The 26881-nt window shown below is 41.1% G+C and overlaps 1 long non-coding RNA gene across 1 annotated transcript in view; it reads right to left on the bottom strand.

Moving 5' to 3' along the window:
* Nucleotides 1–1088: 1088 nt before the first annotated feature.
* The window catches only part of LOC119506673, a 43120-nt gene continuing 17327 nt past the window's right edge, over nt 1089–26881 (bottom strand). The window contains exon 3 of the long non-coding RNA XR_005211051.1: nt 1089–2568. This is a non-coding gene — a long non-coding RNA (uncharacterized LOC119506673). The remainder of the gene's footprint in view (nt 2569–26881) is intronic.

The following is a 26881-nucleotide window of genomic DNA, read 5'->3' as shown; positions in this document are numbered from 1 at the left end:
TAATGTTGTGAGGTAGAAAAAAGGAGAGAGGAGAGGTGAACACTTGTTAAGGTCCAGTTTTTTCAAGGTTTAGGCAGAAGAAGAGGAACTAGAAAAGGGAAGAAAGGCCAAGGTTTTAAAAGGTGACATTAAACCTCCAATGGTCAACTTACCATCAACAGACAGAGTTCCTGCCCCTCTTATTCTTTGACTGCATGTGAGAAGTCAGGAGGCACACATGCAAAGATGTCTAACACCCCAAGGGGACATGTATCAGGTTCACGGTGCATGGCATACACAGGAAGGGCTAGTTCACTGTGAATCAGCTAAACCAGGCTGCTCCAGGAAGGCTTGGCATGGAGAAGACACGACAGTGGGTCTTGCAGGGTAGCTGAGCTCCAAGGAGTCGGGAAGAGGGCAGTGAAGGACCCATGGCCTTCAAGGTCAATCATTTTCTCTAAACTCATATTTACAACCGAGGCATGCCAGAACGCCTCCTACAGCTTAAAACACATACCACCGGTCTCCATTTTAACTCCAAATTTTCCATCTCCTTATGCTACAGGGGCATACTTATGTGGTCATCAGGTTTGTCAAAATCGTGGCATTTGATTTTCCTCTAAATCATCAGCACATTTCAGTTTTTGTTTTTGTTTCTGTGTATTTTAGCTCCAACATTTCTTTACATATGTGTGATTCTTAAAATGTTAACGCAATGTCAAATAGTAAGACATTCTGAACTATTGATGTTATGCCTAAGGATTTTTTAAGAACAGTTAAATTCCCAATAATTTACCTATTAATGGCCCCCTCAATTCAGGAAGGACCCTGGAACAGGGCCATGTCCCAGACTGTAATGGGCATTTGCTCTTCTGAGGGTTCCCAGCACCAATGTCCTTTGGGAATTACTGAACACACCCCGCCCCCACTTCTGACAGTCCCAGGGGGTCTATCAGTCAAGAAACTGCCTTGTTCTTGCTAAGAGTGATCACTGACTGAAGCTGGCCAAATTTTATCTTGGGACTATGCCTCTAGAACAGAGAATAAATGAAGGACTGTTTAAAGAAAAAGGATTGAAACAGGATTTTTTTTTTATTCCAAAAGTCATGCTCTGAGGGGGTCATTGATTGCTTTCTACCACTTGATTATCTGGGGCTGCCCTGGTCCCACTCTTTCTGAGCCTTGTTCCTCATGACTTCTTTGATTCTGTGAGTTCTTCTGAATCTTTTTAATAAGCTCTCTTCACTCAGCCAGTCAGTTTATTTTGTTTATCAAAAAAACCCATCTCATCCACTGACTCTAATAGAAAATCCAGTGTTTTCAAGTTATCTGTCAAAGTCACCTCCATTGATGTGGGAAATCAAGAGTCATAAGAATGGATGGGAAAGTATAATTAATAGGTCTTGTGACAAATGATACTTTGTCTGTATTTCTTTCTGTGAACTGAATCGCCATCCGCACAGCATCCTTCCTAGGCTGGATCCGCTCTCACTCTCCGGATCCTGCTGTCTTCCCCAAGGGACGGCTTGTCTAGAACATATCGGGAGGCTCCTATGTTCTCTGGCTTCCAGTTGAGTTTGGTCCTCCCTTGACCCTAGAGAGAAGGAGAGCTGGGTGCGAATTCTCGTAGCTCCCATCCTGAGAGGTTGCCTCAAGCTGGCTGTGTCCGGTGGTGTGCTAACGAATGTTTAACAACAGGATCTCTGCACAAAAAGTCCTGGTTTGTAGCATTTGCAAATACTCCCACCATGAAGCAAACACTCCTGCCATGACTGATCCCAGGCTACCACCGTGACATCATCGGATGCAGAGACAGAAGACACTTGCCACGTATTCTATGAGCTGGTCTAGCGTATCACTTGCTGGCTGTCCCTATAGAAGAATGACTCCACACCTCTCAAGGTGGGCTGCTCATCATGACTCTCTTTTAGGGTTCCAGGGTTCCTCCCTCTTCTCTTGTCCTTTTGGGCTCAGGGGTGGTAATAGCTGTACTGCTGCTTGCTCTGGGAAGTTGTATTACTCCTTTGTGGTCCCCCACATCCTGCCTACATCCTTGTCAATAGTCCCTTGGTAAGAAAACAAACAAACCATTCACACACACACGCACACACAGACACACACACAACTCCCTTCAAGTTTGAAAGTGCCTTCTTTTCATTATGGGCACAGTGGTCAGTAGCCTCCAAGGAAGCCTCCGGTGACCTCTGCCTCCTGGTGTCCATGCTCTCGTGTGGTCCACTCCCATAGCATGTCCATCTTGGCCTCCGTGTGTGGTAAAATATGGCAGAAGGGATGGTGTATCACTGCTGAGATTAGGGCATTAGAAAATCCTGCAGCTTCCGTCTTGGTTGTTTGTTCTCTCTCTCTTGGATCATTTGCTTTGGGGGAAGTCAGCTTCTGTGACAAGGAGCCTCATAGAGAAGCCCACATGGTCAGGACTGAGGCCTGCAAACCACCACATGAGTGAACTTGATGGAGATCCTCCAGCCCCTGTTGAAACTTTGATGACTGCAGCCCCGGCCAGCAGCTTGGGAGACCCTTGGCCAGAACCACACAGGTAAGCCGCTCCAGACTCTTGACCCTCAGAACCTATAATGAGATAAAAAAATATTTGTTGTTTTAAGTTGTTAAAGTTGGGGGTAATTTGTTACGCAGCAATAGATAACTAATACAGGCATCCTGACTGATACACTCCCTCTCCCTTATCCTCCATATCCAGTCAGTCACCTCCTAAGCATCGCTTATCTGTTCCCTTCTCCCCTTCTCCACTGTGTCACCCTAGTTCAAGTCTGGACTGTGGCAATAGGTTCTTTTTTTTTTTTTATTTCTTTTTTATTATAGAAGTTGTAGGTTTACAGAAAATCATGCAAAAAGTACAGAATTCCCCAATCCCCCTTTGTTGCAGTTTGCTAAAGCTGCCATTATGCAAAATACCAGAAATGGATTGGCTTTTATGAAGGGGACTTATTAGGTTACAAATTTACAGTTCTAAGGCCATGAAAGTGTCCATACTAAGGCAACAGCAAGAGGACACCTTCACTGAAGAAAGGCCGATGTCATCTGGGGTTCCTTTGTCACATGGGAAGGCATGTGGCCAGAGTCTGCTGGGCCTTTCTTGGTTTCCATAGCTTTCTCCAAAATGTCTTTGGGCTTCTGTCTTAGCATCTCTCTTTAAGGTTCTGTGTGTCCTTTCTTGTTTCTCCCATGGTGTTTCTCTCTAAGCATCTGGGGTCCTCTCTTAGCTTCTCCGGGGCAAACTCTGGGCTTCATCTCTTAGCTCAGCACCTCCAAATGTCTTTCCACCTGCATCTCCAAGTGTCTGGGTCTGAGCTGGCCCCTGAGCACTCTTAAGGACTCCAGTAAACTAATCAAGACCTTGAATGGGTGGGGTCATACCTTCATGGAAATAATCTAATCAAAAGGTCACCCACAGATGGGTGGGTCACATCTCCATGGAAACAACCTAATCAAGAGATCCCACCCATAATAGGTCTGCACCCACAAAATTGCATTAAAGAACATAGTCTTTCCTGGGGTACATAACAGTTTCAAACCGGCACCCCCCCACTCCCTGCCATCACACACAGTTTTCCCAATTATGACACTTTGCATTAGTGCATATGTCATAGACCTTTAACTGGCCTCCTCGTTGACTGCACTCCAGCTGGAATGATCAGTGAAAATCTGCTGATGACACTCCTCCGATTAAAATCCTTTCCGGGCAGCCCATTGCTCTCAGAGTAAAGATTTAAAAAAATCTTCAGTATGGCTCATGTGATCTGCATGATCACAACCCTTTTAACCTGCATAGCTTGTCTCAACCCCTCTCCATGTTGCTACTTCCTCAGTGTACTTTCAATCCCTTCTTTATACCAACCAACCTTCTTCAACCTTTAAGCCTGTGGTTTAAAACAACCCCTCTGCAAGCTTCACCTACCTCCCAGACAGTTCTGATCATCCTTCAAATCTCAGCTTAAATGTCACCTTCTCAGAAAAGCCTTCCCTGCCTCCACCAAGACGTGGGGAAGTCCACCCATGTTCACCTCCACCACCACCCTATTCAACGTTCAACCAGTCTCTATGGGGCAGCTAACACAGGCACTGCCTCGGAGTTTGGAACATAGTAGAGAATGTCTGCTACCCTTTGTTCATGGTAGATATCATGATATTAATTTAAGATATTTATTTGTCTTGCTATCTGATTAATGTCTACCTCTTTAGTTGGATTGTAACTTCCACGAGGGCAAGAGGCCATTGCCTGCCTTGTTTGCCAATGCCTGGCTCAGAGTGGGTGCTCAATTAATATTTGTTGAAGAAATGAAGTAAATGAGCTTTGGAGTCAGAGCTGAATTGGAATAACTGCTTTACTACTTACAAATGGTGTGACTTGGACACAGTTTCACCATCTATAAAATGTGAACGATGACAGTACACACTTCACAGTGCTGATCTGAGGATTAAATTAGATGACGCATGCAGTGTGCTTAGAACAGTGTCCCATGCTTAATAAGTGGTGATGCAAATGAACCTTTTTATTACTAAGAATCAAATTTTACATCTCATTCATGTCACAGGGTGATCATTTTGATACTTTTGTCCATTTATCGCAATCTAGATTTTTTCTTGAGTCATATCTTCCACTGTTCTTCTCCCAATATTACCACAAATTGTTGCTATTGTTGCTCAGCTTAGCTAAATGTACTTCCTTCAAATCTCTCAGTGTTTCTCTGAAAATGCAAACTGATGCAGCACTTTTTTGTTTGCTATGAATTTCCCCACATACAAGGAAGATTTTTAACATATTCGTGGAAGAAAGGAAAATGATACATACCCTTCAGGAGAATTCCGTGTTAGGGAATTGGCAGCAATAGTGGAATTAGTGTCTCAAAAGACATAGAAGAGTGTGATTGTGAAGACCTTGTGGCTCACACCCCCTTTATCTAGTGTATGGATGAGTAGAAAAATGGGGATAAAAACTAAAGGACAAATGGGGTGGGATGGGGAGATGATTTGGGTGTTCTTTTTTCACTTTTATTTTTTATTCTTGTTCTGGTTCTTTCTGATGTAAGGAAAATGTTCAGAGATAGATTGTGGTGATGAACGCATAATATGTTATCATACTGTGGACAGTGGATTGTATACCATGGATGATTGTATGGTGTGTGAATGTACTTCAATAAAACTGAATTTAATTAAAAAAAAAAAAAGACATAGAAGATATTAAAGTGAAAGAAAAAGAGGAAGTCACGTAGCTGCGGTTTTGATTATCCTGATCAGGATTATTTATAGCAAATCTTGATTTACGATTCTGCAGAAGGTACTAAATGCATAGAAGTAATAACTTACAACACACCCATCAGACTGCCAATGGCAGTTACCTCTGGAGCAAAAGAGAGAAGAATGGAAGGGGTTTTTGTGTTGTAGTTTGTTTGGTAAGAATCTATTACAGGAATGTATTACTTATATAATTTTAAATATATATACACACACACACAAATACATATGTATATATATATATACAGAGAGAGAGAGAGAGAGACTATTATGTCTGTATGACATAGACATTGTTGTGACTGAATGAAGAATTTTATAAAAGCAAACAGGATCTTAATTTCCTCTGTCTCAGAAAGAGGAAGACAAAGTTGCAGGAGTCCATTGCACTTCAGGCTGGTTTCTTACACAAATTTTACTAAAAGCTATCTTACTGTGAAGGGGACAGCGAGGAGGGGAAAAGAGAGGGAAAACTGGAGAAAGGGAGGCTGGCTACTCAGATCTTTACTATATTGTACATTTCTAAGATATTGAAAAGTATTCATCACATATTTACTTATTGCCTCCTTGTTGTCGGTCCCCATGCGAAGGGCCAGGAGGTATTTGAGCCCTCGGGTGGCTCTCATCAAAGAGAAATTAGACTAGTGGGAGTCACTGTAATGCGTCTTAGAATGGGCCAGGGGCTTGAGATGAATAAATATCAGTCAAGGGTTATGGAAGTTCAAAGAAAGTAGAAATCGCGTTTGGGAGAAGAAATGCAACATTCTGTCAAGAAGCCACAGAAGGTCAGACTGAAAAAAAGTCTATGGAATGAGAGCAGGATGCCAATGCCATGCTGGAGGTAGGGGTCAGACAGTGTAAGGAAGGAGTGAGGAAGCAGGAAGCTCGTATAGACAAGGCATCTTTTCTCCCAGAAATATGTAAGGAAAAGGGGTCATGTGGTTGTCATAGCTGAGAGAAAGGCTTTTTTTTTTCTTTTTGTTTTTGAAATACAAGAGACCCAAGTAACATTTTAGGCAACTGGCAAGGCTGAATGTAAAGATGCAAGAAAGAGTAGGTAATTGATGGGAGAATGTTCCAGAAGAGGCATGAGAGCTGTTTGGAGTTGGAAAAAAGATGGGACACTTCTAGGCAATAGATACTCGTCATAAGTATCATCTTCATTGGTGAAAAGAGGGACATTTTGAGATGGAAAAGACAGATATTGAAAGGGGGTCTGAATGTGCTAAAAAAGGTAGGGGGAAGTGAGGTATACATTGGGGATGTGGGGTGGGAATGGGGTTTGAAAATATATAAAGATTGGGCTCAGCTGCTGTGGGAAATTTGAGAAGCAGTCAAAAAATATGAATATGTGGGTTGGCAAGCAATAGCAAACCAAGTTTGGAGCAGACCCAGTTAATACAGTTTTGTGACTTTCTCCAGCAACATTTGATGGACCAGGAGGGCAAACAGCAGAGCCACAGTAAATAGGACCCAAGTTGGGAGCTGGAAAGGGAGATGTCAAAGTAAAATTCAGGAGTGAGTTGAACCTACAGAGAGTCTTGGCTAAATACAAAAAAAGAAACAGAGCTGAGCGCCTTAGGAAGGTCTGCTGTCACTGGAGTTTTTCATGGCTAGCCATCAGTGGCTGAGCCCCTGGGGCAGTTGTTAAAGGGACTTAAGAAGTGGGTGAAAACAAAAACAAAAACAAAAATAAATTAAAAAATAAAAATAAAAAAGAAGTGGGTGAGTGGTTGCAGGAGTTGACTGTACGATCTGTCCCGCACTAACATTTTGTGGTTCCAGAAGAGCATAAAGAACATGAAGGAATTGGAGAAATAAAGGAGGGAGAAGAGGAAAGTGAGATCACTGCTTGGAGAACAAGGAAGGGCGAAAGCATGTGAGCAAAATGTGGATGAGAAATAAATCCAGTTGAAGTGAAGGAGGAGCAGCAGGGCTTGGGAAACCAGGTGTCCTGAGAGTTTAAAATTTGGGGGAAAACAAGTTCCAGTGTGAGGACATGGCGACGGGAAGAAAAATGAAAATGATCAGAGCCCATGTCAGGATGATCCTGGAGAAAGTGATAAAGCTACAGTTTGCTGAGCTCCTTCTCCAGGGGGTTTCAACCCTGGCTGCACACACTGTTTCAGGTACCAAGGCCACACTCCAGACCCACATGATTAGAAGATTCTGGGCATGAGAGCTTGGGCTTATGGGGGGCGGGTGTGTTAAAAGTTCTACAGCTGTGTCGCCAGGGTTGGAGGTCAAATGTAAAGTCAAATGCAAACGGCTTTCGGAAGATCTGCCATTTTGGGTCTTTCATTCCACCATTTTTCCTCTTGATATGGATAACTGAGAATTGTGTAGATTTGTTATTACTTGTCTGGATAAGCGACGGGTATCAGGAATAATATGCTCTGCAAAGAAGTCATTCATTCACAATTCAATAAATAGAAATATACATCAAGGTTATCAGTATATTGAAATTTATTGCTTACTTAAACCTCTAAACTACTGTAGAATATCCTTAGGCAACAGAATGGAGCATGAAATCAGATTCCATTAAAACCGAATTAAAAGTGCCAGTTAAAGAAAGAGCAGTGCATAGAAGATTCATTTTTGCTTACTGTAGCAATAAGGGTATATTTTATGATTAAAGTAAAACTAAAGCAAGTGAAAACAGATCTTCTTTGCATAAAGAAAATTGTTTGTGAATTTCTGGTTAGATGGAAAATCTCAAAAAAAATTACAAATCCACCACAAGATAAATGGCAGTAGAGATGCAAGCTAGTGACGAGATTTTGAGAAACTTATCATTTTTTTAAAAGATACGATGTCTCTTCCTTCAAAGTCACTGAGTTACATGGTTAGTGTTTGAAATTCATTATTTTAGAAATAGAAGTCAGGGTATCAATATTAACGCAGTAGTGTTTAGCATTGATTATTACTCATGATGTGGTAGAGTTGAATAATATCTTTCAGTTCATTAAAACAATTTTAATTTATTATGATTTTTCATAATATATTCTTAAAATTTTACTCAGTGATTTATCCTTTAAAAATTTACTAAAGTGACCTTACTTGTGCATCAGTCAAGGTTCCACTAGAGAAATAGAACCAGTAGGCTTGTAAGAGATTTATTACAAGGCATTGGTTTATGTGACTGTGAGAGGCTGGCCAGGCAAGTCGGAAATCCACAGGGCAGCTATCAGCAGGGGCAGGCTGGAACGCTTGTGCACAAGTGGAAGCTACTGTCTGCAGGGAGAGTTTCTTCTTCTTTAGGGAAACCTCAGTTCTGCTCTTTAGACATTTCAACTGATTGAATCAGGCCCACCCAGATTATTAGGATAATCTTCTTTACTTAAAGTCAATGGATTATGGATTTTAATGCAATAGCATTATGTCTGAGAAAAACAATGTACATGCCTTAATTTTTAAAAATATTGCTAAAAAATGTTAATTGCCAGAAAAAGAAAAAATATCTGTACAGCCACACCTAGATTAGTGCTTGATTGAATAACTGGAGACTGTAACCTAGCCAAGTTGACACATCAAACTGACCATCACAAGTTGGTATTTAATTTAATGCATTATAGTGTTAATATAACATATATCATGTTATAACACTGACAGATATAACATAAGTCAACTCATGTCAAAGTACTGGAAAGAGATCTCAACCAGATGTCCGGAAACCTTGTAGGTTCTACGGCTGTCTGTATGACCTTTGGAAATTTACTTATTCACTCTGAACCTTTTCTTCCTCATCTATAAAGTAAGACGTTTGGACTAAAGTTCCTTTCAGATCTAACATTTGTTAAGTAATTATGTCTAGGTAAAAAAATAAAAGAATTTAACATGGTTACTATGTAAGTCCAGCATTAGTTCTATACTACAATTTCATAGAAGACAAACATCGTGAAATACATCTTCCATTTAAGGAAATATATATTTTATGTATTTTTATCTCATTAATCCAGGCTTTGCTACTCCAAAATTTGTGGGAATATTCTAGTAATATTTGAATATTCTAATAAAAATGTTTGAAAATGAATGCTATACAACATAGGAATCTTCTGGCTGCAAGCAACAGAAATTTCAACTGAAAATAGCTTAAGCAAAAAAGGGAATCATTGTTTCAAACAGCCCAGGTTAGTTTAGTTTCAGGTATAGCTTGATCCAGGACTCAAGATTCACCAGCATTACACCTTGTTCCACTTCCTCTTTATTAGTCCCATTCTCTGCCTCCACATGGTAGCTACAGTGGCTCCAGGCTCACCACCTATGGGTGCAGAAGTCCCAGGCTTCACTGTGCAACTCTCAACCCTCAGTTCAGAAAATCCATTCTGTTAGCTCCTATAAATATATAAATCTGTACAAAGTATTCTTACTAATCATAATAGGATTTGGGTTATTTTTTACCATTCATCAGCTTGTGTCACATGGTAGATTTCTAATGTGAAGAATCGATATGTTATAGACAGATAATAAATTTTTACTGTGACCCCATGGTTGCTGGATCCCCAGTGTCTCTGCAGATTTTGGGTAAAAGAACTCATATTCTGACTGGTCTTTTCCATCTAGGACCTATATCTTGGCTGTGGATCTACCTTCTGAATTCATATGCCTGCAAGCCTGTACCTGTAGCAAGAATGTCCTGCTTGGGCTTCCATAGTTATCTGTATGTCATTGCCTAAACTTGTGGGTTTGTTTGGACTCTTGGTCCTAACTTTCCTATAGATTGGACCACTCCTCCTGTCTCATGACCAAAGCCCTGGTTAGGGTAATATGCTGTTATGGATTCAATTGTGCTTCCCCAAAAAGATACGTTTAAGTCTTATCCCACAGTACCTCAGAATGTGAGTTTATTTGGAGACAGGGTTGTTGCAGATGGAACTAGGGAAGTTAAGATGAGGTCGTCCTGGAGTACCACAGGCCCTTAATCCAATATGGCTAGTGTCCTCGTAAGAAGAGGAAATCTGGAGACAAAAACAGAGGGGACAGTGCCGTGGACTGCCGGCAAACCACCAGAAGAATAGAAGAGACGTGGAACAGATTCTTCACTGCAAACATTGAAGGAAGTATGGCCCTGCCACCATCCTGATTTTGGACTTCTAGCTTCCGGAACAGCGAGACAATAAATTTCTGTTGTTTTATGGCACCCAGTTTGTAGTTGTTTGTTAAGGGAGCTCTAGTAAAATAAGACACATTTTCACTCCTGAAAGCCTCAGGTTAAGACTGGAAGTACCAATAATTATGGTGCCTCTCTCTCTCTCTCTCTCTCTCTATCTATATGTTTCTCCTGACGATATGTATTTATTTGTTTTAAATTGGGATACAACTTGCACACAGTAAAATGTACAATCTTAGGAATAGAGCTTGGTGAATTTTTTACCTATGGCTACATACCTGTGTAACCACTACCAGATCAACACATAGAGCACTTTCACTAACCTGGATGCCCCTTCATGCCCCTTCCAAGTCAACAGTGATGAGCTGTGCCTCCTGCCTCTCCAAGGGGGGTCACGAGCCTGGGGATAGTAAAAGCAACCCCCATAGCCTATTTCACAGCTTAGAGCCCCTTCCTGGCAGTTTCCTCATTTAAGTCAAGGGGCCTGGGTTTACCTACCAGACTACTCCTATCTCCAACACCAAGCCTTGGCCCCTCCCCCGGGCGTACCTGCACTTCCGCTGGGAGAGGCTACAAGCCCTGTCCTGAGGGGAAGGCACTTGCTCTCCCGGCAGCGTCTTCCCGCTTTACGGCTCTCGCTGCGAGATCCTGGCAGCAGATCTGCGACTCATCAGGAGTCTGCCACCCCTGGCCCTGTACTGCTCAAGGGCTCAGGAAGGGCTCGTTTTGAATGTTTTCTCAGGATCAGGGAAGGTTTGCAAAGGTCCTCAGCAGTGCCCAGAGAAACCCTCAGAGAGCTCAGAGGCCTGCTTCTCTGTGATGAGGACAGGCCTAGTCCCATATACCTGAAATTTAGCAGCTCTTATAATCTCAGTGCCCGTGCTTATTCACCCACTAAACAAGCTTTCTCAACTCTCAAACTACCTCTTTTCCAAAGCCTAAAGCTTATCCCTGCAAATCCACAAAACCACACCCTAAGAAATTCTTCAATACTGCAGGGATAGACTAAGTTCCAGACACTTAACCAGTCTCTTTACCCTAGAATTACAGGAGTTTCCATCTATAACTCTCACTTAAAAAGAACATTAAATCTTGAGAAGACCGTTTCCATGGGCCCCCAGGATTGATTTAGCTGAATACTTGGAGTTACATGCTCATCCTGGAAATATTCGTTACTCTAGAGAAATCAGTGTAAGATGTAGCTCTGGAAGTCAAGAGGCAAGTCCTGAGAAGCTGGACTACCAGTAATGGATAGCCACTGGCTTCCTGAATAACACTGAGAGCTCCAAATGGTCAAGGAGTAGGAATTTTTTTGTACCATACAGCTTTTGACCAAGATTGCCACTTGTGCCCTATCATCTGTTCTACCCTACTTTCTTCAGTGAAAGAACCCCTGAATTTTAGCTGGGCATATGGCCGCTCAGAATAGACTACATCACCCAGCCTCCCTTGCATCTAAGTGTGTCTGTGGTCTTGAGTTCTGGCCTTGGGATGAGAGCAGAGTGACACATGCAAACTTGAGGTTGCACTTTTAAAGGAAAAAAGAGCAGGCCCTCCACTCCCTTTTTTCCATTTTACTGCTGAATATTATAAGACACCCTGGACCACGATGGCAAGTTCCACACCCTAGGATGGAAAAGCAGTGAGATAGGAGCCTGGCTCCCAGCCATTGTGAAGCTGCCATACTACTGACCTTGAACTGCTTAAACTTAAACTTTTTTGTGTTAGGGCAGCCAAGCTAACAGAGCACAAAGGACAGGAAATTCTGTTAATTACCTAACAGTAAGACTCTGGTATGAGAAAACAAGATGAAGGTATGTGCCAACCCTGGCTCCAAGCTGTGACCTCAAATTTAGTCTCTCACCCTATGGCCACAATTACTGAACACTGCCCCCGTCAGAGCTCCCATGACTGAGTTCTCTACTGTGGTTCAACCCAGCATTGTTGGAGCCAACTCTGGATTCCTAGAGCCTTTCTGAGACAAGTTTAATTACGTGGTGGTGTGCGGTCACAGTCCTTAGCTTTGTACCTGAGGTTCTCTCCAGGCTTTTGATGGAAAATAAGAACTAGAGACTTAGACTTCAGGACATTGCAGAGGACAAGGACCAATCTCTCTGATCCCCAAAGCCTTTGGATTGACTACTGATTTAGGGGTGTGCAAGTCATTCTCCAGTGAGTGTGACCTTATTCCTGAGCCTGGCATTTGAGAAGTTCTCTATACTCAGATGGAGAATTCCATCTGATTCTGGGTACTGTAGGTACTATGTAGATTTTCTCTATATTCTAATAATTCCCAAACTGATAAACATTATATTTCTGCCTGTTATTTCTAACATTTTAACAGTTGATTAGTATTTCTGGAGACCCCTGCCAGTCAGTACTACTTTGACTCTTCTATCCCTGACTACGTTTTTTTTGTTAAAGTGGTTACTGGAGTTGTTAGACCTGCAGCAGACGTCACCTTGTCTACTGGTTTCCACATCTCCTTCCCCAATCGTCAACTAAACTACCTCTGGCTCTGAGTTCATCTGTTTTACATAGTACGTGTCCGAGGAAGATTTCGTTTGATTAAAGAGTTCCTCAGCTTAAAAGAAAAGTTTGAAAATAAAGGTCTGGTCCATATACCCTAAGGTTCAGTGATATCAAGTGACTTTCCCAAAGTCTTTCATCTGAGTAGAGGCAGGATCAGAATTGAAATACGTCCAATGAAACAGAAAGTGTGCCTAGTACCAGTCACGATAAGCATGCATGCTTTCAATGATTCTTTCATTTCTTCAACATGCATGCACACAAAATGTAACCGCCAAAGAGATTTCACTTGAGAAATCAACTACACTGGTTGGTCTCTAGCTCCTACCTGCTGGACAGGGAGGGTGGAAAGGAATCAGAAGAATGAGACATGCTCTGGTAAATACCATCGTCTTTGTAAACAAGAGATCAACAATAAGGACAGAACTTTACCCTTTCCTGTCAAAGGGATTATACGTGAGGTGTGGCTATGTTGAGGACATATTTGGGGATAGCCAGTTCTTTCTGAAGAAAATAGTATATCAAAATTCCAAAATATTTATGTAATTTAATATATTACTGTGAAATACACTGCGTTAATACTAAAGGAAATTTAAAGTTGAAGAAGGCGTAGGCCATGTTTGCAAGAAGCTTATCCTATAGTTAGGGGCTAAGTATACAAATAACCATGGGCTGAGTAATACAAATACTCTACAGACCCGAATGAAACGATAGTGCTGAAAGGTTTTTAAGAGTTCAAAGGAGGAAAAGATCACATTTGGTTGGGGAAAATCGAGAAAGGCTTTGCAAAGAACTTTGAAAAATGTTGTTTAAAGGAAGAGTGTTGTAGTACAGGCTTTGAAGGGTGGATAGATAGATTTTCAACAGGTAGAATTTGGGGAATTGAGGAGGGAAATCCAATGCAAGGAGAGAGGAAAGCACGCACAAAGACACTAGTGGGGACAATCACAAGTTGTATTCTGGAATGTTCAGTTTAGGGAGAGGATAGGTTGTATATGGGGTGATAGTACGGAGACAAATCTAAAAAGGTGAGTTGGAACAGATGGTGGAAACAGGCTAGAACGGCCAGCTGCAGAGCTTATGCTCTACTCATTAGAAAAATAGGGGGGATCTGTAAAGGCTTTTCTGTGCACAGGTATTTGGAGGCAGATTATGTGGACAACCAGTTTCTCTGCAAGCAGTTTCTCTGGGGAGCGTGCTCCATGCTCCATGCTTAAAAGAGTTAGGAAGATTTATCTTATAGACTTCCTTTCCCGAAAATGTCTCATTTCAAGGAGGACAGTATGGCTTTATCGACAAGGCAACTCAGTGTAACAAACTTAAACATTTGTGCAGTGGAATGGGTATAGGATGAGTTAGAGTGAGGATAACATTTAAGTATCTATTATTACAGTCCAGGTAAAAAATAGAGGACAGGACAGTCATGAGAACAGACACACAATGGAAAAGCACATTAGAAGTAGAAGGCAAGAACTTTGCAATCAGTAGAGGGTGAAAAAAAAAAAAAAAATGACTGTGTTTGCAATTGTAATTGGGAGAATGATGGTGCTAACCAGTATAAATTAGAAGGAGGAGCCAGATGGGAGCTGAGCTAGCCAGAGATAGTGGGTTTGGTGTAGAATCTGTTGTTTTTATGGTACCAATGACCATTGGAGTCAAGTTACTCATCAGGCAGCTGGATTAGGTTAGAGCTAGGGCTATAGTCCTACGAATCATGCAAAATGGTGATAATTAAATTCATGGGTAAGAGCACGAGGGAGCAGGAACTCTGAAAGGAGCCCTTTGAGGGTAGAGCCTGGGGAGATGGCTAAGTTTAAGAACAACATGAACAAGAGACATGGATAAATTGATTTAGAGGGGTAAGGAGAACTAGATCCTATTATGCTCTGGAAACCCAGGAGTGCCGGATAGCTTACATTTGCTCCTCTGGATTCAGTCTCCAGGGGTCTGACCAGGAACATTGAGTTTGTTCAATCCTGAATCAATAGCTTCTTTTATTTACTGGAATCAACAGTAAAGTTCAATTTCAGCCATATTCTATCCAGTCCTTGTATTCTTACCGAGACCCTGCCATGCAATTGAATAAAAAGGACCTTTAGTGATCAAAACAAGCTGTGTCTAGACCTAAAACCAACCCCACCCGTTTGTTAAAGATGCTCATCTATGCAAGAAGAAAAGTGAGCAACCCGCAGATAAGGGGGAGGCATCTCTGAGCCTTGATCTTCTCAAGAGGCTACCAGGGAAGTCCTTCAGCTTTATTGTCTCTCTGCCCCCACGTTTTAACCCACACAGCAGAAGCTACATAGCCACCACCTACAGTTGGCCTCAACGTTGTTTTGAGAACCATTTCTGGCCCTTGGAAGGTAGGCATAATGTTATGCATTGATTTTGCGCTCAGCCACTCTTACTACTGGCCCTGCGTTGATGTGGGAGCTCAGTCCCAGGGACCAGGTACCTGCCTTCCACTTCCACTTGCAGATTCTGGATTATCATGGTTGGAACAGTTTGACCTGCTCATTCCACCTACTTAAGGTATTGGTATGTCTCCCAAAGTGGGTGGATGCCATAGATCTTCAGTATTGAGTCCAGCTGGCTCTTTTTATCTGGGGCTGATGTTTTGATTGTGGATCTCCTTACATCCTGTTCCGATTTGCTAATGCTGCCATTATGCAAAATACCAGAAATGGATTGGCTTCTATAAAGGGGATTTATTTGGTGACAAATTCACAGTCTGAAGGCCCTGAAAATGTCCAAATTAAGGCACCAACATGAATATACCTTCACCAAATGAAGGCCAGTGGAGTCCGGAAAACCTCTGTTAGCTGGGAAGACACATGGCTAGCATCTGCTGTTCCTGGGTTGTGTTCCAGCTCCTCTCTCAGCTGCAGTGCATTCTTCAGATTGTTGCTCTTGGGGCATTTTGTCCTCTCTTAGCTTCTCCGGAGGAAACACTGGGCTAGCATCTCCAAAGTGTCAGCAAAAGTCTGCTTTCAATGGCTGTCTCCAAAATGTCTCTCTTAGCTGTTCTGATGTCCTTCTCTTTGTGAGCTCTTTTATAGGACTCCAGGGATTAAATTAAGACCCATCCTGAATGGGTGTGGTCCATAGCTCCATGGAGATAGCTCCATCAAACCCACAGTTGATTGAGTCACATCTCCATGGAAACACTCAATAAAAGGATTCCAACCTAAGCAACACTAATAAGTCTGCCCCCACAGTATTGCATTAAAGAACATGGCTTTTTCTGGGGGACATAATAGGTATCCAAACATTCACACATCTCCATATGCTCATTCTAGAATCACATATTGGCTGTGCTGTAAGATTCTCACGACCTAACTGTGCAGATCTGTCTTCATTCCTGAGCCTGACAGGACATAAAATGGCTCATTTCATTGCCACACAAGCTTCCCAGGAGATTAGCAGTATTAAGTACAATTTTCACACTGTATTCTGTTTCACAATACTGTGAGCCTATATGTTTCCTACACATCAATTCAATGAGTAATTATCCTCATTTTACCAATAGAGGCTCAGAGATGTTAAGTAGCTTTTCTTAGGTAACTCAGTGGTAGGGGTGGGAGAGCATACTTTTTGGTAGGAAAATTATTACAAATACAAATTACTGCAGTGCAAAGAAGGGTGTTTGAAGAATTCAAGGAGTCCAGAGTAAAAAAATAAACTATTTCTGCTTGGGGTGGTCATGGATTAGGGAGGAGGTGGACTGTGGGGGAGAGGTGGGGTTCTTACAGGTCTTGATATGCTTTAGGAAGGGAGGAGCCAGGCTTAGATGGGCCTTGGGTATGTTTTAGTTTGCTAAAGCTGATGAAATGCAATATACCAGAAAAGGGTTGGCTTTTACAATGGGGGTTTATTAACTTACAAGTTTACAATTCTGAAGCCCATGAAAATGTCCAACGCAAAGCAACAACAGGACGATACCTGGACTCTGGCATCCTCAGCTCCTCCGTCACTTGGGAAGCACAGGGCACTTCTGCAGGGTTTTGCTGCTTTCATCTTCTGGTTGCTCTATCTGTGGCTTTTCTTTCTGAGCTTCTACATGTTTCTTTTAGCTTCTGTCTCTCTTAGCTTCTGTGTGTCCTTCTGTCTAAGTTTCTCTGGCTTTTCTCTTTGAGTTTCTCTGGAGCTTTTTTCTGTGGCTCCTCTCTGTCTTTTATCATCTTATAAAGGGCTCCAGTATGAGGATAAAGACCTACCTTGAATGGAGTGGGTCATGTATCAACTGAAGATCCTACTCACCGCAAGATCCTACTTACAATGGGTCCACACCCACAGTAGGTCTATACCCACAGAAATGGATTAGCTGGCCTTTCCTGAACGTGATCTTTTCTGGGGTACATACAGCTTCAAACCATCAGAGGGTGCTAGGTGAACAATTTGGCTTTATTAAGTTATGTGATGTGCATATAGCCCCTGGGACATAGAAGGCACACAAAATACAATTTTTTTAATCCAAAGAAATATTTTTAAAGTTATTGAATAAACTAAGGAGAAGGATCATGGCAATACTTAATGGAAGATTTTTTTTGGTAGTAGTGGTATGATGCTTAAAAAAGGAATGAGACAAGGAGACCGGATATCAATTAGAAATCTATTGCCATAGATCACTCATGAGTGAATAGACTGACTGCTTAATCTGTGTCAGGTACGATTACACACTTTAGATTCTTTATCTCATTTAGTCTTCATAACTACCTGGTAAAGTAGATACCACTCGATCAATGAGAAAACTGAGATCTCCCCCCCCAACCACCTGCCCCCATCTCCAAGTTAACTTGTCCAAGATCTTATTACTAGTCCATGGTGAAGATGGGACACAAACGCAAGTCTGTCATTAATGAGGGTGGTAGCAGGAGAAATAAGGAGGGGGACAAATTCCAAAAACATTTTGGAACTGAAGGAATTTGGTAACTTATCAGATGTGCTAGTGACAGACACCAAGATCATCACAAAATTTTGAATCTGGAAGGATTTTTTAGCAGGAGAACACTGTGAGAAAATAGGGTAGTCCATATTAGAAACTGGTTTTAGATGAGTAAACGAGTTGAAGTTTGGGATTCATCCAGGAAATATTCGTTTAATGATGACGGTGTGCTAGGCATTATTCTCGGCCCTGGGGGTACATCAGTGAACGTAACAGATGAAATCCCTGTCCCCACTCTTTCCAGTGTGGAGACAAAAAATAAATAGTAAATAAATGAACTGCATATTATGTCAGTGATAGGTATTGTGGAGAAAAATAAGGCAGGGGAGGGGAATAAGGGGCACTCAGTCATTCAGGTAAAGATCCCCAGGAGGTGAAGCAGCACATCAAGCAGATGTCTGGGGAAAAGCATTCCAGCCAGGGGGAACGGCAAGGAGAAGAGTGAGTAGGGGGAAGAAAGGATGGAGACGAGGTCAGAGGCCACCTTGTGTAGGACCGTAGAGGTCACGAGAAATTGGCTTTTATTCTGAGTGAAATGGGAAGACGTTGGAAGGTTTTGTGTCATGACATGACTCACATTTTTAAAGGACTGCCCTGGCCGCTGTGTTCAGAAGAGAGTGAACTGGGATGTGCCAGTTTGAATGTATTGTGTCCCCCCAAACGCCATTATCTTTGATGCAATCTGTGTGGGCAGAGGTATTAGTGTTGATTAGATTGTAATTCTTTGAGTGTTTCCATGGAGATGTGACCCACCCAATTGTGGGTGATACTCTGGATGATTTCCATGGAGGTGTGGCCCTGCCCATTCAGCATGGGCCTTGATTAGTTTCCTAGACCACTGTATAAGCTCAGACAGAAGGAGTGAGCTTGCTACAGCCAAAAGGGACACTTTGAAGTACACCCAGAAGCTGAGAGAGGAGCTGCAGCTTACAAAGACATTTTGGAGATGGCCTCTGAAAGCAGACAAACGCCCAAGAGCAATTAAGAGTGACATTTTTGAGGAGGTATAGCCTAGAGAGGAACGTCCTGGGAGAAAGCCATTTTGAAACCAGAACTCTGTTTTTCAAAGACTGAGTCACAAAGTACAAAATCTAGCAAATTGGAATTGGTGGCAGCAATTATCCTAGGCCCCATCTCTCTTGGCTCCTCTTCCTTCTGCCTAGATCTCTGCATTCCTGAAGGTTCAATATTCTCTGTTCTCTAGCGGTACATTTGCATCATGCACAGACACACTTGTCTTTGGAGACTCTCTGAAGCGGCCTCCCCTAGCACTGTTGTGAATGTTTCTCAAATTTTTTTTCATCCCTTGGGCTCTAGTTTTGAATGTTCCCTAGAGCTACTGGATATTGCCACAATCCTAAAATTCATATATTTCCCCCTTGCAGCTCACATTGAAATCAGCAGACAATCTTTCCAGCTGTTTTCAATTTGCATCCAGAATCTGACCACTTTTAGCAGCCTCCATCCTGGTCCAAGCCATCATCAGCTCTTGCCTGGATCAGTGCAGTATCCACCTCGCTGGCTGGTCTCCAAGCTTCTTCCCTTACCCCGTGTTCTGGTTTGCTAATGCTGCCTTTTCACGAAACACCAGAAATGGATGGACTTTTATAAAGGGGGTTTATTTGGTTACAAAGTTACAGTCTTAAGGCCTTAAAGTGTCCAAGGTAAGTCATTAACAATCAGATACCTTCACTGGAGGATGGCCAATGGTGTCCGGAAAACCTCTGTTAGCTGGGAAGGCACATGGCTGGTTAGCTGGGAGGCTGCTAAAAGTGGTCAGATTCTGGATGCAAATTGAAAACAGCTGGAAAGATTGTCTGCTGATTTCAATGTGAGCTGCAAGGGGGAAATATATGAATTTTAGGATTGTGGCAATATCCAGTAGCTCTAGGGAACATTCAAAACTAGAGCCCAAGGGATGAAAAAAAATTTGAGCAACATTCACAACAGTGCTAGGGGAGGCCGCTTCAGAGAGTCTCCAAAGACAAGTGTGTCTGTGCATGATGCAAATGTACCGCTAGAGAACAGAGAATATTGAACCTTCAGGAATGCAGAGATCTAGGCAGAAGGAAGAGGAGCCAAGAGAGATGGGGCCTAGGATAATTGCTGCCACCAATTCCAATTTGCTAGATTTTGTACTTCGTGACTCAGTCTTTGAAAAACAATGAATCAGAGCAATTAAGGAAGGGGGAACAATAATCCAGGAAGAACAGATAAGCTATTTAACGTTCTGGGGATGCCCAGAAATGACTATGGTCTGTTAATTTCTGATGGTTGTAGTAGGAACAAGTTCACTGAAATGTTGCTATATTATGTAACTTTCTTGGGGTAAAGTAGGAACATGTTGGAAGTTAAGCAGTTATCTTAGGTTAGTTGTCTTTTTCTTACTCCCTTGCTATGGTCTCTTTGAAATGCTCTTTTATTGTATGTTTGTTTTCTTTTTAACTTTTTTTTTCATACAGGTGATTTGAAAAAAGAAGGGAAAGTTAAAAAAAAAAAAAAAAAAAAAAAAAAAGAAAAAAGACAAACAAGGGGAAAAAAAAAAAAAAAAAAAAAAGATGTAGTGCCCCCTTGAGGAGCCTGTGGAGAATGCAGAGGTATTCGCCTACCCCACCTCCATGGTTGCTAACATGACCACAGACATAGGGGACTGGTGGTTTGATGGGTTGAGCCCTCTACCATAAGTTTTACCCTTGGGAAGACGGTTGCTGCAAAGGAGAGGCTAGGCCTCCCTGTATTTGTGCCTAAGAGTCTCCTCCTGAATGCCTCTTTGTTGCTCAGATGTGGCCCTCTCTCTCTGGCTAAGCCAACTTGAAAGGTGAAATCACTGCCCTCCCCCCTACGTGGGATCAGACACCCAGGGAAGTGAATCTCCCTGGCAACGTGGAATATGACTCTCAGGGAGGAATGTAGACCTGGCACCGTGGGACGGAGAACATCTTCTTGACCAAAAGGGGGATGTGAAAGGAAATGAAATAAGCTTCAGTGGCAGAGAGATTCCAAAAGGAGCCGAGAGGTCACTCTGGTGGGCACTCTTATGCACACTTTAGACAACCCTTTTTAGGTTCTAAAGAATTGGGGTAGCTGGTGGTGGATACCTGAAACTATCAAACTACAACCCAGAACCCATGAATCTCGAAGACAGTTGTATAAAAATGTAGCTTATGAGGGGTGACAATGGGATTGGGAAAGCCATAAGGACCAAACACCACTTTGTCTAGTTTATGGATGGATGTGTAGAAAAGTAGGGGAAGGAAACAAACAGACAAAGGTACCCAGTGTTCTTTTTTACTTCAATTGCTCTTTTTCACTCTAATTATTATTCTTGTTATTTTTGTGTGTGTGCTAATGAAGGTGTCAGGGATTGATTTAGGTGATGAATGTACAACTATGTAATGGTACTGTAAACAATCGAAAGTACAATTTGTTTTGTATGACTGCGTGGTATGTGAATATATCTCAATAAAATGATGATTTAAAAAAAAAAAAAATAAAAATAAATAAATAAATAGTAAAAAAAAAAAAAAAAAAGAAAAACAATGAATCAACGTAGTACTATTACTGCTATTTTTGGCAGTCTCCTACTAATGATGATGGTTTCTTGATCCTATTTGTGATGAAAGCATTAGATCATTTGAGTCCTCACTTAGCACTTCTGGCAACTGATGGGATTTTGATTTGAAAAACTGGAAGGATGACTGGCATTCTTTTACTTTTTTAGTTCCTTTAGTTTCTGGCTGCTTAATTTGTCCTTAGGAAAAAAATGTGTTATAGGCACCTGTCATGAGCTATTCTATTCTTCCCACAGGAACTAACCTTGTTATTGTTTGGATTCAGGTTTTTTGTTGTTGTTGTTTTTTTTTTTTTTTTTTTTTTTTTTAATGTGTAAAACACTAGGATTAATTCAGCTTTCACTTTTGGGCTTATAAATCTTTAAAAGAAGTAAAACTGGCATTTTCTGGCTTTTCCTTTACATGTTCAAAGGGCTCAGTGAATTATAGTTAAAAATGAGAGTTACATAAGCAAGGCCGTCTGAGTGCAAACAACAAATAGGAGATTTAGCTACAGAGTTAGACGTCTCTTCTTTACAGAAAGAACTGAACTATTCAGATTGTTCCATCAGGCTTGGAGACCTCACGTAAGTGCAGGGTCTTCTGCAAACGTCCTGCATGTGGCCTGCAATCTGGATCTGATTTTTCCCTGTGGCAGGCCAGGAACAAGCCCTTCAGTAGCTGTAATCTCCACCGTGCAGACCTGCGGTTATGATTTGGTCAGATCTCCTCCTTATGAAGCATCCCCTTACAGCACACCTTCTCTACAGGCGTGTCCCTCCCCCACCAATGCTTTGTCTCAATACATTTAATGACAGAGAGAGCATGCTTTCATTGTGACATTTTATTAGCAAGAAATGTCCTCTAACCCATGATGGAGTCTAGCCTGAAGACTTTGAAATTTAGAAGTTTCAGGTTTCAAAAAGTGTATTTGTGCATTCACTTACCAAATCTAACTAACGTCAAGTGAAACACCTGAGTGAACTTGTGATCGTAATAGCCAGCTTTTATTGAGAGCCTGCCATCTGCCAACCACTTTATCTATTTTAACTTCTTTAGTCCTTATAACAATTCCATGAGGCAGGTACTACTAATATGCCCATTTTACTTAGTCCCAGATCATTTAATTAACATGCCCAAGGTCATACAGCCAGAAACTGGATCTGAACTCAGGCTGCCTGGCTCCACAGGTCATCCCAAGCCTCTATATTTGTTCACAGTGAATGTTCACTGATTTTAATAGTTAGGCTCCTTGTGTTTCTGAAGGGTGACAGCATCATTGGAATTTTGGATGGGATAATTCTTGGTTATGCAGGACACTCCCACCTTTTGCAAGATGTTTAATATCCCTAGCTCCTGGCCCCAAAGGTCAGCAGCTCACTGCCTGCCCCTTCAACACTGAAAAACCAAAAATGCCCTTATATTTTTTCAAATGTCTCTAGCTGAGGACCTCTAGAGGAAACCTCTGCATCAGTTGAAGGAAGGAAGGAAGGAAGGAGGGAAGGAAGGAAGGAGTTTGTGAATATATATTGCAGAACTTTTCTAAAGGTTTCATATATTTTTATACATTTATAACTTTTTACAAATTGTATTACTTTAAAAGCACAGCAATACAACCAAGAGATAAAGGAAAAGATCAGGCTCTGTAAATGAAGTAATTTTTCTAGGTGTGTCTGTAATGATCTTCTTTACTATTTATGTAGAAACAATTTTGAGTCTAAAAGCTTTTGGTTAAACTCAGCAGGTGAACTCGCTGCCCTCCCCCCTTCATGGGACCTGACTCCCAGGGGTGTAAATCTCCCTGGCAATGCAGGATATGACTCCTGGGGATGAATCTGGACCCAGCATCATGGAACTGACAACATCTTCTTGACCAAAAGGGGGATGCGAAATGAAACGAAATAAAGTTTCAGTGGCTGAGAGATTTCAAATGGAGTTGAGAGGTCACGCTGCGGACATTCTTATGCACTATATAGATAACCCTTTTTAGGTTTTAATGTATTGGAATAGCTAGAAGTAAATACCTGAAACTGTCAAACTCCAACCCAGTAGCCTTGACTCTTGAAGATGATTGTATAACAATGTAGATTACAAGGGGTGACAGTGTGATTGTGAAAAACTTGTGGTTTGCACTCCCTTTATCCAGTATATGGATGGATGAGTAGAAAAATGGGGACAAAAACTAAATGAAAAATAGGGTGGGATGGGGGGATGATTTGGGTGTTCTTTTTTATTTTTATTTTTTATTCTTATTCTTTCTGGTGTAGGGAAAATGTTCAAAAATAGATTGCAGTGATGAATGCACAACTATATGATGGTACTGTGAACAGCTGATTGTACACCATGGGTGATTGTATGGTATGTGAATATATCTCAATAAAACTGAATTAATTTAATAAAAAAAAGCTCTTGGTTAGTTTGATACTTGCTATAAAGTAAGATAAACTACTATTTACACTATCTGCCTTGCAAAAAACACTTTTTTTAAAATAGTACAAAGGTAAACTTGCCTTTAGCCTGTACCACATATCAAAGAGACATCTGAAAAGTCATGATTTTTGTTTCCTGTATTTATTTTTGGCTGTCAAACTTCAGACGATTAGACAAATGAGCCTCTTGCCTTTTTATCAGCTCCAATCCTTACTCAAGTAAAAATATTTTGTACATTAAACATGAATTTTTGGGTCTTGTATTTTCTAGGCTATGCGAGGTCCACTTTACTAGACCTTACACAATTGGATGTAAATTTTCAAGGTCATGGCAAAACTCAAACAGCTTATAAGGCTGAAATGTGGACTTTTCTTAACTCCATTTAAAATGACTGATTTCCCAAGGAAAGCACTGAACTATATATTGGAAGGAATACATTCACTAAGGAGGAAAAATGGTCAAATATAAGATGTATCCTGAAATAGATAATGCTTAGAATTTTTTCCCTTTTGGTTCACATATTAAAATAGCCTACCAGTCCTAAACAAAATATTTTATTACCTGATGCTATATCTTAGATATCATCAACAATAAGGTAACGAAGTTTAGGTTTTGTTCTTACCCTCTATTGTCTGTTACAATTTAGTAGATGAGACACCTTGATGTCTCTGTGGACTTAAAATTTAGGCCTTTTATTATTAGAACTATTTAATGATGACGTAGAGATTTAAAATAAGAATTTCACTTTGATAGGTGCAATATGACAGACCAAGCTACATACTCTGTGGTAGAGCAAAGTGTTGAAACACATATTATAATTCAGACAAAATGAAAGCAGCTCACAAAAAAAAGTTTCAGTAGTTTCTTGACATCTGATTTATTGAAACTGCTTTGAAATAAGTTTATACCTGAGAAAATAAGGCAGAATAAACTTAAAAATAGTTTATCCATTATGTAAGCCTATGTTTTTATTCCATTTTTCAAAACCACCATGCCAAACGTTTTTACTTAGCCTTTCTCTTGAGTAAGCGTTAGAGATGGTTAAGAAATAAAACATTTGCCTGATGTGCAGGATGGCCGGCACTTCGGGGGTCCTTTGTGTGAAGGAATATGGCAGTTGAACTGCAGCTGGAATTCATAGTGGCTCAGTGCCAGGGGAGCTTGCTTAGCCTTATCTGTGGAAGCGGGCATTCTACTGGAGCCGAGCAGCTAATAGTTTTCAGAGTTCTTTGTGAAAGTGAGAATGGTAGTCATTAAAGTAGGAAAAGATCTCGTTGGATGCCTTAGAAAAAACAAAGAGCACTCTCACTTAAAACAAAAGTTTTTGTATCAGCAAAAGATGGACTGGATTGATGGGACACAGCGAGTGACAACAAAAAGTGAAATGGTCAGAAAAAGCTCAAAATGCAGGAAAAAAAATGTAAAGGTTCTATCATAAATGTCTGGGTGAATGGGACTGGGAGTCTGGAATGAGGCATTAATTCAACCAGTATCTAAGCACGTACCCTGATGAGTAAGACATGGCCCCAGGCTCTGCTGAGTTCTAGAACTGAGGAACAGACCAGGCAGGGTCAGCGCATGAGGAAGGGCACCCAAACTGCTCGAGAGTCAGGGCGGCGCTGTGAACTGGGCCTGGGACGGGGAGCAGGAGTTCGGTCAGGGTAGGAGGGTGCTGGGGATGGCGAACGTTGAGGATCCCTGGGAGTGTGGGGGATGAAATAGAGAGACAACTAGATCAGCAGCATCATGAGAGACAGACAGTTGTCCTGAGAAACTAAGACACAGGTTTAGTGAAAGGCGTGGACAGCTTATTCACGTGGGAGTGGAAGAAACAAAACAAGATGGGTACTAAGAGGATTCTGGACTGGCAATCGTGAAAACCTCGAAGAAAACAGAAAATAGATGTGCAGAGAGTAAAGAAAAGACCTTAGAAACGAGACACATGGATGGCTAAGAAGTTGGGAGAACGTTTGAAAACATTAAACACGTGCATGTTATTTCAGTTATTATTATTATTTTTTTAGATATTTATGCCTGAACAAATCCTCTTTCACAGTTGCCAACAAAATGATAATGTTGACACAATTACTATGGGTAAGAGTTGGATGTGTGCTAAATTGGGATGGGGGTGGGGGGTGTAGCTTGGAGCTGGAAAAGGTAGAATTGGGCTAAATGAATTAATTTAAAGAAGGACAAAGATCACGCAAAACAGGCTTAACTTTAAATGATGGGTTAAATCTAAGCAAAGGAAAAAGAAGCAAGATGTTCAAAAGAAAGCAGCATGTTCTTGTAATCAAGGGGAAAGTTTGGGTTTGAATTTTATATGTTGATTAAATTCACCACTTAATATTTCTTCACATTACATCATTTGTATCATCTCAGGTTGTATTTTTTTTAATTTTTAATTTTATTTAATCACAATTTAAATTTAAGTAGTCACATATGATTTCCCAGAGGCATCCTTAGGGAACACCCCAACATGGTCCTAATAACAGTAAGAAAGTTACATGGGCATCTGGTGGATGGTGTGGTGTAGTCTTTAATCACTGACTTATACACATACAAAAGTCCATTGCTAAAACTCCCAATAACTCACTTGAGACAATTATAACAAATGGAACTGATCGCTGCTCCCATGAGTAGTGTCTGGCCCACGTGACGGCACCACCAATTTTGGACAAAGCTAAAAGCCTAAAGATGCATATAAATATATTCTTAAAATAGTGCTGTTACATTTAATTTTTTAAATTCAATTTTTCTGAGATTGTTCACATACCATACAATCATCCAAAGATCCAAAGTGCAAAATCAATTGCCGCCCCCCCCCAAAAAGGCACCCAGTGTTCTCTTTTACTTTAATTGTTCTTTTTCACTTTAATTTTTATTATTATTATTTTTGTGTGTGTGGTAATGAAAATGTTCAAAAATTAATTTTGGTGATGAACGCACAACTATTTAATGGGACTGTGAACAATCGAATGTGCTCTTTGTATGACTGCATGGTATGTGAATATATCTCAATAAAATTGAAGTAAAAAAAAAATCAGTTGCCCCTGAAACCATGAT

The sequence above is a fragment of the Choloepus didactylus genome, chromosome 12 (assembly GCF_015220235.1).
Source record: "Choloepus didactylus isolate mChoDid1 chromosome 12, mChoDid1.pri, whole genome shotgun sequence".
Classification (NCBI taxonomy): Eukaryota; Metazoa; Chordata; class Mammalia; order Pilosa; family Megalonychidae; genus Choloepus; species Choloepus didactylus.
Note: the sequence above shows the minus strand (reverse complement) of the source record. Positions and strands in the feature narration are given on the sequence as shown.